The following is a 14,053-nucleotide window of genomic DNA, read 5'->3' as shown; positions in this document are numbered from 1 at the left end:
AGGATTGAGAGATTGAGGGGTGCCCCTTCCTCCTCTATCCATCCATTGTACAGTGACATTTCACATATGATACCAAGCTCTGTAGATAATAGTTGTTAAATTAATTTGTGCGAATCTGAGGGTTTTTTGCTTCTGAGATTTTAATGGAATACGTAATTCTCATCATTCATACATTTTTTTCAGACATTATTTTTACTGCTTTTAATAAAATTATGACAAAATTGTTTTTAGAACCACTGCTGAGAAATGTGGGCAAGTTGCTAATTTTGACAAATCCCAAAAAAAGATAATCCCCAGTGCATTAAAATATATCTGTTATTAACCAGCTCCTCAAATAGTACAAATCATTGATGACAATCATCAAAAGATAAAATGTTTTCCTACAGGTTATAGGAAATACTTGCCTTCCTTGATCAGTTTACTAGCTACTTATTACGACTACTATGTCTCAGACACTGATGGTCACTTATTAAGTAAGCATTATTACTTAATATTTATTAATACTAGAAATACTATTTCCAAATTTCACATTATTTCTGATGATATAAAAGGTATCATGAGACCATTGTACTAATGAGGAAATGGGTAGTTCTATAGCTGGGAGCTGGTAGATTTCCTCACAGCCTCTTAATTCAGTTTGCCAATATGATGTTTCCTGAAAGGGAATGGAGCATAAATATTCCTCTTTTGTGTATCAATAGGTTTACCTAACTATTTCTAAATGTCAGTTCTGACACCCTTTAACCACTGCTCAGAAGTGGGGGAACCATGTGGCAGCCTCATTTCTCTTTGTCTTATAAAGTTCTGCTTTATTGCATTTCTGTAGCCTAAACTTGGTAAAAGATTGTGAGCATTACTGACAACCGTCCCTGAGTCGTTATCTACTTAAAAATATTATTTTATTGTTAAATCTTACACTTACCCATGTTTCTTGAGGAGATGATTTTGTCGACCGAGGAGCCAGATAAATCTGCTTGCACCGAGATGAGAAACAACACTGTGAAGGGACAGGAAATTACACTTGTGTTTCAACATAAAACAATGAGGAAGCAGCATCTTAGTAAGAAGGATGTTCATTATTCAAGTTTGACCAAAGACAGTCTCCTAAATAGTTTAAAAGCTGTTTTTGTTTCTTACTTATGGTAGTATAATTTTCATGACTGACTCTCCTCTTCGCATCTTAATTACAATGTATACTGATACTCGGTGTGTTTTATTTAATAGAATACGTGCTAGACTTTCATGTAATCACTCACTCATTCATTTAGTCTGTCAACACATACATCTATTACATTCTTAGGACACTGTGCTGGGAGTGATTTAGGACCTGGCTATAGCATGCGAGAAGCTCATCACCTAGTGAAAGAGAAAGGCATGTTCAGGGATCACCATGATACAACGGCAAAACTGGGTAAGTAGTACTCCAAAAGAGGTCCAAAAAAAAAAAAAAAAAAGAAAGAAAGAAAGAAAGAAAGAAACAAAAGAAAGAAGAAAAAAAGAAAAGATGAGTTATGGGAATGTGTGACATAGGAGAGGATGGTCTACATGGATTCAGCATGATGCACTTCCTGGGAGAAAAGCAGTTGAGGAAAAGTGGGTGTTGGGTGTATAATGAGCATGTTCCCTTGCTTAATCCTGGCACCTTTGTGAAATCTTTTTTTTTTCCTTTTTAAGGGACCAACAGGATTAGCTATATAGTATTTTATTGTAGATATTTTTTTGTTTTTAATTTTTTTTAATGTTTATTTTTGAAAGGAGGGGGAGGGGCAGAGAGAGAGGGAGACACAGAATCCGAAGCAGGCTCCAGGCTCTGAGCTGTCAGCACGGAGACCAAAGTGAGGCTCGAACTTGTGAACCGTGAGATCATGACCTGAGCTGAAGTTGGATGCTCAACCAACTGAGCCACCCAGGCACTCCTCTTTTTTTTGTTTGTTTGTTTGTTTCTTTATTTATTTTGAGAGAGAGAAAGAAAGAAAGAGAGAGAGAGAGAGAGAGAGAGAGAGAGAAAGAAAGGCACCTCTATTGTAGATCATTTTCTCTGATTGTCCTCTTGGAACAGAAGGCCGGGAGTGCTAAAAACCATGCTAAAACCAGTTGGCTAACTGGCTTAGGTAAATCAATAATTCTATGTAACATGGTTGTATGAGAAAGACATGAATTGTTCTAATGAAACCTCATGTAGCACGTTACATGCTGACATTTGCTGCCAAGTCTATAAATGCTTTAATATGAAGTGAAATTAACTCCCAGAACTTTTGAGATATAAAAAAGTCAGAGACATCACATATGAACCTGGTTCTCATAAATCTTTATTACAAATGAAGGGGAGGGGTGCCTGGGTGGCTGTGCCGACAGCTCAGAGCCTGGGGCCTGCTTCAGATTCTGTGTCTCCCTCTCTCTCTGCCCCTCCCCCATTCGCATTTTCTCTCTCTCTCTCTCTCAAAAATAAATAAACATTAAAAAACTAAAAAGAAAAACAAATGAAGGGGACAAATTATAAGGATAGAATTAATGTGGGATGGATGTGACTTAAAATTAGAAACTATAATCATGACAATCTGAGTCTGTTTCCGTAAAAGGACATTAGAGGATGTTCTTGGTAGCCTTTTTTGTTTGTTTGTTTGTTTTCTACACAGAAGTAGAAAAGACGATCTTGTGATATAACCAAGACTTTTAATCTTGGAGTTATTCAGGACGTGACACAAATATAATGGGATTTTCTGTGCTTCCTTTATAGGTTTTTCATGGAGAATAATAAAATTAAGAACTCACATTTATAAAGTACATGAGAGTTTGCCAAGTAATTTAGCATATAGTAAATTAAAACTTCAGAATACTTTTTATTGAAATAATGACAAATTTAAGTATAATCTGGAAAATTAATAACAAATACCTTAAGACTTTACAGAAATGAAAGTATGATTTCAGTTTACTTGTGGCTCTACTCCACAATTCTCATTTTTGTTTGGTTTTACACATCTGCTTGTCTGTAGCTTCTGTGCACAGGTACGCCACGGCCCTCACAATGTCTTATTTTATCTAAATAGACTACACTTCTGCTTTTAGGGAAAAGGTATATTCATATTCATGTCTAGTATTTATATATGATGCTCTTCAGAACAAAAAGCTATATAGTCATGAGACACAAGAAACACAATCAAACTTTCACTTCAGATTAAATAGGAGAAAAACTGTAGGTCTCCTGTGCTAAAACGTTGCCTGTTCTACACCGTAAGACGCTGAATGACTTATAGGAAATGTGCTTCTTGTTTAGTCCAGAATATATGGCAATACGGTGTTTTCAACCACAGGGCTATCTCATAAGCAGTTGGAAATTTCAGAGCATCGAGTCTCTGGGACATTTTAACGGCTACAAGGTGGAAAAAAGCCACGTGGCAGGTGTTCAGAACACCGCCTTGAGGGGGCTGGTGTTCCTGGTCTGCCAGGCGTTTGCTCTTCTGAGGCCAGCCCGAGCCAGTGGCAGGGCACTCTGTCTACCCATGGGGAACAAGAAGAGAATGTGGTTCTGCCTGGTTCCAACGTCTCCACAGGGCAGACAGCACAAGAGCCTAATCTGCTGATGAAGGGTCCTCTGCTTGGCCACATGGCCTGCCTGGTGCAATTTCGCGAGCTAAAGCAGCCAAGTAGGCATGGCAGGGTATGTTCTGAAATACTGCTGTGTTTTCCCAGCCGTGTTTCCTTTACTGCCTCCACCCAATGCAATGAGCTATTTTGCATTTATTGCATCAGAAGAGGAATTTTTGGCAGAAGAGTAAAGGGTCAGGGGGAGAAAGACAGTCCTAGGTTTTGAGTTTCAAAAATATGTCTACAGCTTAGGAGACTGGAAAGGACTGAGGCCCAGACAGTATGCTTGGGAGGGTACCTATAGAGACAAAGTGGAGCCTCCAAGAACAGGAAAGGGGCTGCCCTGTGGGGGTGGGACTTGGTTGTGAGAGAGGAAGTTCTGAGAGCTCAGATGTGGCATCTGAGACAGGGACTTTGCAGCCTGACTGCTTTGCACCCCTTCCCCAGCAAGCCCTGCAGTGGGGTGGGGTGTCAGTCACTCCAGATGAGCTATACAGTCTGGGGAGAAGAGTGACCCTGTGGCTCAGGTCCAGGGTGAAGTCCAGGTGGCGAGACACAAGGGTGTGTGTGGGACAGGCTGGAGGCAGCCTCAGCAAGATCCCCTGTGCCCAGTGTAGCACATGGGGAGTAGAATCATTTCTGGAAGGCCACGCAGGGCACACAGAAGTGACGGCAGGCCTCTGCCCATGTCACGGGGCTGCCAGGGGCCCAGTGTGTCACACAGGCAGCTTTGCAGCCATAGATGAGGGACAACTCCAGTTGAGTCCTGCACGGCCTAACTACTGAAGACCAGAAGGGAAGGAGGGCATCTTGGGAGAGGCCAGCGTTGATAGGGGGTCACCTTGAGATACAAGAGTGGAGCTACCACCCTCAAGCATTCACAACGTGAGAATTCCCTGGACCTCAGCTGGCGCTGTGGGCGGAATTGTGTCCCTTCACCCCTCTGCCAAAATTCATATGCTGAAGCCTTAGTCCCTAGTACCTCAGAATGTGACTGTATTTGGAGATGGGCCTTTAAAGAGGTGATTAAGTTAAAATGAAGGGCCCTAATCCAATACAACTGGTGTCCTTATCAGAAGAGGAGACTGGGATACAAAGAAACACCAGGGGTGCATGTGCACCCAGGAAAGACCACGCGAGGACACCGGGGGAAGGTGCCATCTTTAATTCAAGGAGAGAGGCCACAGAAGAAACCAAACCTACCAGCACTTTGATCTTAGACTACGCCTCCAGAACTGTGTGAAAACGAATTTCTATAGTTTAATCCACCAGTCTGGGGTACCGTGTTGTGGCAAATACAGGTGGAACCCAGAGGAAGGAGAGGTTGGACCCTGAATTAATTGCGATTAAGTTTCCACTGCCCTGGCAGAATGGGGGATTAAAACACAATTTTAGCTGAGTTACAAAAGATAGAGAATGTTCTGTTTCTTGCATCTGTGGTCCTGGCCTGAGATTGGAATCATTTGCCTCCACGGGTCTCTAGATATGGTTCTCGGATTAGCAGCATCAATGTCATGTGACTCATGTCACATTTGAGAGCTGCGATGGTCTGTCCGTCCCCAGGCCCAGGGCATCAGGAGCTCAGGTGGGAGTCCAGCAATGTGTGTGTTCTAAAGTCATCCAAGTAGTTTTGATGCTCCCGAGTTTGAGACCAGCTGGTGTCCGGGATGGGTGTCTGGGCAAGAGACTGGGAGGGAGAGAACAGAACCCCTGAAAAGAGGGGAGTGAGGAAACCCCTCTGTTTAAATTCCTGCCTTTGGTTACTTTAACCCTAATGTCTCTTCACCAGTAATTAAATTCCATTTTGCATCATTGTACCATCAGTTTCTTTGGCTCCAGCATTTTTAAAAAAATTTGAGCTAATACAGCCTGTCATTTCAGACTTGTAAGTGCTTTTGACTTCAGTGTCAAGTCAGACAGGCTTAAGTATAGTAAGAGTTAAAATGGAGATCTGTTACTAAACTGAATACTAGAGGCTTTAATATCTTAACTACCTTTTTAGAAGATCTAATATGTATTTCTTGGCGTCTATAAATTACATAATTAACTTTTAATGGCCTTTACTATGTCCACTTATTGAAATAACTTAACAAAATGTTAAGAAGGATATTAACTAACTCCAAATAGTTTCCTCTGATGTATTGTGGGTGTGCAAACTGCTGATTAACTTAATTTTTGAAGGCAGGGTAATAAGTATACATCCTTGTGGAAACTTCTGTTTCTGTTGAGTCTGCTTATGGTAGGGACAGTCAGCTAATAGTTTAGGATTTAAGATCCAAAAAGCATTTCATGAATCCAAGTTTAAACAAGGCCAATATATTCTAATATTTAAGGAAGTTCGATCCAAAGGATAGGGAAGTGAGGTACAGATGATTGGCAAAAACTTGGGTCAGCTGGGGCTGAGGGGTTAGGGACACACAGGAGGGAGGATGTGCAGCCAACTTGATTGGAGTGGGCTCTATGGTATCAGGACTGGTGAAGACAGGTCCTGTTACCCAAATGTGCTGGTAATAAAAAATCCATAGAACGCACAGAGCAGAGATTATAGTGAAAATCCAAGATAGAAATACTTGCAATTTTACAGGAAATAATGCTAGAGTCTTCATTCTCCCTGGTGCTTTTTTAGAGGCTGCCAAAATATCTTTGCAAATGTGCAGTAATTGAGCACATCCCTTATGGTGTTTTATAATACCCATTTACTTAATTTAATTCACCCAATATTTGTTACTGCAATATTTAATACTGTATCATATGAGTGGTTTGCTAATATGCATCATGAGTATGTGTGGTGATTTTAAGCCATGTTCACAGATTCTTTTCTCCCCTCCCCTTTAGTGTGGGCTAGACTTTAGCAACTCACTCTTGGTGAATAGAATAAAGCAGAAGTGATGGTCAGAAAGATCTCGTGACTTCCTCCTCACTCTCTTTGATCTGAGGGAAGCCAGCTACCATGCCGTGAGAAATTGTCTACTTGGTGAGTCCCTGAGTGTGCCATCTCGGAAGTGAATCTCAAGCCTTCAGATGCTTATGGTTCCTTCTAACATCTTTACTGCAATCCCATGACAAATCTGGAGCTAGAACCACCCAGCTAATGTGCTCCTGATTCCTGACTTACAGAAGGGAACAGTGAGAAACACTGAATATTTGGTGCTTTAAGCTACTGATTTTCAGATAATCTGTTACACAGCAACAGACAGTGGAGGTTTCATTACACGGGCATGATTAAGTAAATCCTTGGCCAACTGGTGATTAACTCAACCTCTAGCCCCTCTCCCCTTCCAGGAGGTGGGGAAGTTGGGCTAAAGTTTCTAATCCTCTAGGCTTGCCCTGGGTATTTCTGGTGATCAGGCCTCATCCTGAAGCTTTCCAGGGGCCATAAGCCACAGGTCATCTCAATTGCAGGAAGAGGATACTCATCACTCTGCAGATTCCAAGGGTTGAACCTCTATCAGGAACCAGGGACTAAGACCAAAAATCATAACCAAAGATGCTTCTATTACCTCTTTCACTCAGGAAATTATGGGGGGTTTTAGGAACCCTGTGTCAGGTACTGGGGGCCAAATATATATTTCTTACTATATCACAATACCCCAACCACATTAAAAAGGACAGAGGTGGGGTAGACAGTTGGTCATACCACTGACCGCGGGACTCAGGGTGGCAGGCAGAGAAAGAAGCATCTGGCCTGGCCCCTGGAGACGAGCAACAACTGGGGAGGAAGGATGTCAGGCCCAGGTGAATGCCCCGAGGTTGAGCTAACCTCTAATTCCAGTCCTGGCCCCTGGAATTACAAATAGAAAACAGAGACGGAAGCCCAGGCTAAGCCAGTAGGGTCAGACGAGAGTCATTTGTCACAGTTCATGTTTTCATAGGGCCTCTTTTCTGACCAGGGTCCACTCTGAGTACAGTGGTAACTTGGTTAAACCTCTCAGTTCCATTCTGTTTTCCACCCCCCTCCCTGCCTTTCTTAGATGGCCTGGACCCGCCTGCTTTATTCCTTCTGCAACCCAAACATGATCTCTTGAAAGATTCTGTGGCTAATGCATTTTAACAACTTAAACACGTGGGCCAAATCCCCCGGGGGGGAATTGTGGCAGCAGCTGAAAGAGGTATTATTTTGAACCTTCAGATTAAATATTCTTTCAGAGAATCTTTCCACAAATATTTGTTAACACTTATTAGGTCTATTATGAATAAACATTGCCTGCCATAGCATAACACTACGCTGCTGTAATAGAAATTATAATGAATCATACACCGGACTTCCCCTTTATCAGACTTTAGAGTCTTGTAAAGAAGATACCTGAGAGATTAGATGAAGCGAAGGTTACTTTAAACAGATAAATCGAGGGAAAGGAAAGAAGGAGGGACCATTGAGATGGATCTTTAAAAATGAGAAGGCTTTACACATTTAGATATGGGAGAAAGGATATTTTCAAACCATAATAGGATGAGGCAAGTCACAGAATAGAGCACCTGTCGGGTGTGTCCTGGGAAGAGCAAGCGATTACCTTTAATACAGTCTATTAAAAGAGATGGGGAACTATTTTTTCCGATTTCCAGTCTTTTGGACTTATGTGCACACAGTTGTGAATTCTCAAAACATGCAGTGGTGTGTTGTGTATGCAATACATTTTCCCTTGGACACTAAAGTATATATTTAAATTTTCTGAAGACAATTCTAAATTCTCCTTACGACTTTGGTTGTAACTTTATTGATCAGGGATCAACCATACGTTCAATATACAGAACTGGTGTCCTTAAGAGATCTGGACACACACAGAGACATCATTAACTTGCAAGCACAGAGGAAGGATCATGTGAGGACACAGAGGGATGTGGCCACCTGCAACCCAAGAAGAGAAGCCTCAGAAGATACCAGATCTCCCCACAACTTGATCTTGAAGTTCAGGACTGTGAGAAAATAAATTTCTGTTGTTTAAACCACCATTTTGTTGTATGTTGTTATAGCAGCTTTAGCAAAGAACGGATATTCTTCAGCTTTATCTTTAGCCGCAGAGGTAGATATTTACTGAGTGTGCCTAGCCCAGGGCCCAGGACATACTAGATCTGTTCTGTCCAATACAGGAGCCGCTGACCATATGTGGCTATTGTGCACTTGAGATGTGGCTAATACAAATTGAGACGTGCTGTACATGTAAAATGCACTTAAGGTTTTTGAAAACTGAATATGAAGAAAGAACATAAACTATTTTATTGATATATTTTACATCAATTACATATTTGATAATATATGGATATTTGGGAATAAATAAAATAGATCATTAAAATGGATCTCACTTGTTTTGTTAATATTTATTTTGAGAGAGAGAGAGAGTGTGTGTGTGTGTGTGTGTGTGTGAGGGGGGCAGGGGCAGAGAGAGAGAGAGAGAGAGAGAGAGAGAGAGAGAATCCCAAGCAGGCTCTGCACTGCCAGCTGGAAGCCAACACAGGCCTGGATCCCACCACCGTGAGATCACGACCTGAGCTGAAACCAAGAGTCAGATGCTTGACTGACTGAGCCACCCAGTGCCTCAAATTGACTTTTTTTTTTTTAATGTGGCTACTAGAAAACTTCAAATTACATATGTGCTTTGCCTTATATTTGTTGGACAGCATAACACTAAATGTTTTAAAAAATCTTTTGAGTGGTGGGAACCTCTGGCACTGTTATTTTCTTCGTGCTTAGGATTTGGGATCAGGTGGATTCTAGAATTCTTCCCCTGGCGGCAGTGCAGAAAATGGTACTGACGATCCAAAGAACAGCCATATCACCAGTGGAAACATCGGAGGACAGCAAAACTTCCTGGAGTTCTCTTATTTGAGCAGATCCACACAGTAACAACAACCAGTGGAAGAACCGGGGGTGGTGAAGTTGAGATGTGCATTTTAAAGCGGGGGGAAATGCAGACACAGAGGCTGAGAACTCTTGGATGATTGCCTCTGCTCTGGATTGTAACCTGGAGTGTTAGTCACGGTTCTTTGCTGTGGGCAACAGCACCACCTGTGGCTAACTTGAGCAGAAAATGAAGGACTTAGAAAGCCTTCAGGATGCAACACAGAGTTGCTTGCTGAGGCTGCCCAACCAGGCTTGTGAAAATGGGCCAGAGCCAGAGGACCAGAAAGACCACTCAGGTCACCGTGCCTGAGCCGTATGTTAGGACGCCACTTTTGATCGTACTGTTCGGGGCACTCGGGGCTCCTCTGATGAGCCTCTGTGCCGCTGCCTCCACTGGACTCTGACAGGGTCTGGGGTGCTTGGCTGTTCATACATCTGTCTAGCTACCCTTACATGATCAAAGTCACAGGCTCAAGGCACTGGCTGAGGGACACTGCAGAGTTCTCACTGCTGGGGGCAGGAAGAGGGAGGATCTGGCTCCTTCCCTCCTGAAGGAGGGGAATCTGCCTCCCACCAAGACTCGCACACTGGGGAATCAGCCATATGGGGTATGGGCTTGAATGACTGTCGATAACAAAAATAGGAAAAAAAAAATTCAGAGTAGTACAAAGACATGAATAATCTTTTCCTCCAGAATTGTCTTAGTTTTGTGGAGAGCAGTCAAGTTACAAGTTATACTGTACTTAAATCTGTATGCCATTTATGTCATTTATATGATAAACACTTCTGTAGCATGTAGTATATGCTAGTCACTTTTTTTAAATGTTTAGTTTTAAGAGAGAGAGAGAGAGAGACAGAGGATGAACAAGGAGGGGCAGACAGAGAGGGAGACACAGAATCCAAAGCAGGCTCCAGGCTCTGAGCTGTCAGCACAGAGCCCGAAGTGGGGCTTGAACTCATGAACTGTGAGATCATGCCCTGAGCTGGAGTCGGAGGCTTAAGTGACTGAGACACCTTAGGTGCTCCTATGGTGGTCACTTTTCTAAGTGCTGTATGAATATTAACTCAGCTAGCCTTCATACCAACTAATTACTATCATCATCTCTATTTATAGATGGGTAAACTGAAGTCCAAAGATGGAAAGTATCTTGGCGAAAATCACACAGCTGGTAGGTGGTATGAGAGATTTGACACTATGCAGGCTGGGACTCGAGGGCTGATTCTAACCACTATGCCACAGTATAGCTCTTTGCTATGGCAGTTTTTATGAGTTATCCTTAAGAAAATGTTTAGTACACAATATATAATTTATTCCATTATGTCGATTCTGTCCTATGAACTATTGTTATTGTCTTCACATAAAGTCCCGAATTAAGAGAATTCCTATACATTTTTTACACTGATCAGGGTGATATTATGAAATGCGATCAAGCAACATATGTCAAAGTGGAAAAATCAGATAAACAGCAGATGCTACAGGACAGTTCATGAAGAGAATATACTTCATACTCTTTTATGCCCAGGAGATTCTACATTAAGGAATGTTTCTACTTTCTTTTGTAAATAATCCTTTTTCCTTATCCCTTTATATGATTATTCAGTGATTTTTTTAAACCAAATTTTTATTTTTTTGGTATCCAGACATTAAGTGATACTTAGACCTCCAAGTTCTACAGGAATCTACCCATGCTTTGTATTAGAACTTGTAAAGTTTCACGTTTTACATTTAGAGCTTTATCCATTTGTAGTTTATGTGTGGTATGAAGCACAGATCTCAAATTTGATCGTTTTCCAAATAGTTATCCAGGCGTCTCCATACATATACACATATATGTTATATACATTAATATATGTATAATATGTATATGTGTGTATACATATGTATATATATTTTGTGTATATATACACACATATATGTATATATATTTTTCAAGTTTATCTGAGAGAGCTTGTGAGCCAGGAGGGGCAGACAAAGAGGGAGAGAGAATCCCAAGCAGGTTCCATGCTGTCAGCACAGAGTCCAACAGGGGGCTCCATCCCGCCAACCATGAGATCATGACCTGAGCCCAAATCAAGGGTCGGATGCTTAACTGACTGAGCCATATGGCCCCTCCATATGTTTTAAAAAGTTCCATCCTTACCCCAGTGATTTGAGGTACCATTTTCACAGTGATTTTTGTTTTTAAAGATTTACTTTTGAAAGAGAAACAGATGCAAGCAGGGGAGGGGCAGAGACAGAGGGAAACACAGAATCCAAGGCAGGCTCCAGGCTCTGAGCTATCAGCACAGAGGCCAATGTGGAGCCGGAATCCAGGAACCATGAGATAATGACCTGAGCCGAAGTTGGACGCTTCACCGACTGAGTCACCTGGGCGCCCCCAGTGATTTTTTTTTTTGTTTTAAGTTCAATTCAACTAATATATTTTGAGTACCTTCTGAGGTATGGACACTGCATTCAGGAAGTACAGAGAGGGAAAAGACTTGGCCTCTGTCCTTCAATATGATGGCTGAATTCAGATTTCCAAAAGTAGAGCCGTTTTCTAAGGCGAGACAACAGACTACTATCAGACTTTATCAATAACCTTTCAGTGAAAGGCAAAATCTCTCATCTTTCTCAAGAGACCGTCTGATTTTGATCACATTCGACACTTTCAAAGAATGAGAGATTTTGCTGTGACTCAAGTACAGCTGTGATACTCAAAAATACTGTCCTTTAGGAGAAAAAGTCTTCACTTTCAAAACTCACCTGAAATTTGAGAACTGAGAACACCACTTCTCCTCTTGTTTATCTCACACCACAAAAACCACAGGAACAGGGGGAGCTGAACACATGAACACTTGTCTGAAAAGTGCTATTTCCCTTTATCTTACCTCCTGAGCACATCTGACTGCTGTGTCCTGAAGCCCAAGAATCTCTCTTCCTTGGCTCAGATTTAATTGCTTTTTTATTAGAAACTCTCTTTTCCAATGGTGTCCTGAATATACATTAGAAATTTGAAACTGGAGATATTTTCTGTGGTAAGGTAAAATTACTTTGGTATATGGACTAATAGGAACTAGTGATATGTCCTAGGGATGAGAACATGTTTTCTGTTAAATATTCTGTTTCCTCTTCTACAGATATCACAAAGTATACAAATATTTGTGGTGTGCTCTACCGTGGCTTGCATCCACTGGTTTTCAGATTCTGGCTTAAACTACTGTGTTAGGGGGCGCCTGGGTGGCTCAGTCGGTTGAGCGTCCGACTTTGGCTCAGGTCATGATCTCACGGTTTGTGAGTTCGAGCCCCACGTTCAGCTCTGTGCTGACAGTTTGGAGCCTGGAGTCTGCTTCTGCTTCTGAGTTTCCCTCTCTCTCTGCCCCTCCCCTGCTCACACTCTGTCTCTGTCTTTCAATAATCAATAAACGTTAAAAAAAAAAATTAAAAAAAAAACTACTGTGTTAGATGGGGTGGATCAGAGTGAGTTCTGGGAAGGTCAATCTATGGAACCTGGGTAGTTATGGTCTTCTATCACAGAATGGATAGAGAAGGTACAGTTCAGGCATGTGCTGTATTGGGAAAAGAAGAAATAGAAAAAGAAAAAAGTGGCCCATGTATACAGGACCATATAATTTATCATCCAAGCCAGAATACTTTTTTAAGTTTATCTATTTTGAGAGAGAGGGAGTGAGAGAGGTGGGGGGAGGAACAGAGAGGGATAGAGAGAATCCCTAAGAGGCTCTGCACTGTCAGTGCTGGGCTGGATCTCAGGAACAGAGAGATCATGACCTGATGTGAAATCAAGAGTCAAACCCTCAAAAAAAAAAAAAAGAGTCAAACCCTTGAACCACTGAGCTCCGCCCCCCCACCCCTCCCCCCTCCCCGGGGATGCCCCAAGCCAGATCACTTTGAGGGTGAAAGGGGCACTATTAACATTTGTTAGAACAATAGAAATAAGCTGGGACCGTCCTTAGTAAACCAAAATAGATCTACAGTAATTTAAGAGAAACAGCAAGCATTGCTATCATGCACTGAGAAAGGACGGATGGCAGAATGGCCTGACAACTGCATTTTTGGGATGGCACAGATGGGAGATTTTTCCTCCTAGTATAATTGTGATCATGGAACTTAAGTTTGTAGTTAAGGGGAAAAACAATCTGATTCCAAATAGGACCCTATAGATGAAGGCTCACATGTCCTATAGTCTTTGGATCTTCTCTTTGCCATTTTGGGGTCTCCAGGGCTTGTGTAGATACCGAAAACCAATTCCATGGGTATGCGAAAGGCAGATTTGGGATCAGAAATGCTTTCTCTGCAGCCAGTCTCTTCAGTTTGCTCAGATACCAAGAAAATCAGAAATCTCACACTGACGCTGCAATGGCAGAATCCCAGGACAATTCACAACTTCCCTATCGATTTTGGGTTATCTGCCTGGAACCATGTCAACGGGCTACGTAAGGTACTTGATGAAGCTAAACGCCAAATATACGTAATGATTACCAGAATGGAGAACCCTGTCAGCTAACGTTAGCCAAGTGTGCAACGCATTCAGCTCGGATTTACCGAGCGCCTATTACCTTGTATTTCGTTTAATCCCATGTCCCCCGGCGGCTGCTCTTGTTTCATCTTACGCAAAAGGAAACTCAGGC

The 14,053-nt window shown here is 42.0% G+C and overlaps 1 protein-coding gene across 17 annotated transcripts in view; it reads right to left on the bottom strand.

The window, feature by feature from the left end:
• Positions 1-1,167, bottom strand: part of GPR65 (G protein-coupled receptor 65) — a 120,631-nt gene extending 119,464 nt beyond the window's left edge. For 3 of the 17 annotated variants that reach the window (XR_009264691.1, XR_009264695.1, XR_009264687.1), the window contains exon 1: positions 923-1,161. The gene's annotated coding sequence lies outside the window, so the exon portion shown is untranslated. Of the gene's footprint in view, positions 1-922 lie in introns of all 17 variants that reach the window. The other 14 variants (XR_009264688.1, XR_009264693.1, XR_009264686.1 and 11 more) reach the window with 11 other exon arrangements.
• Positions 1,168-14,053: the final 12,886 nt, after the last annotated feature.

The sequence above is a fragment of the Neofelis nebulosa genome, chromosome 7 (assembly GCF_028018385.1).
Source record: "Neofelis nebulosa isolate mNeoNeb1 chromosome 7, mNeoNeb1.pri, whole genome shotgun sequence".
Classification (NCBI taxonomy): domain Eukaryota; kingdom Metazoa; phylum Chordata; class Mammalia; order Carnivora; family Felidae; genus Neofelis; species Neofelis nebulosa.
The sequence above is the reverse complement of the archived record's forward strand: the minus strand, read 5'-3'. Positions and strand labels throughout refer to the sequence as shown.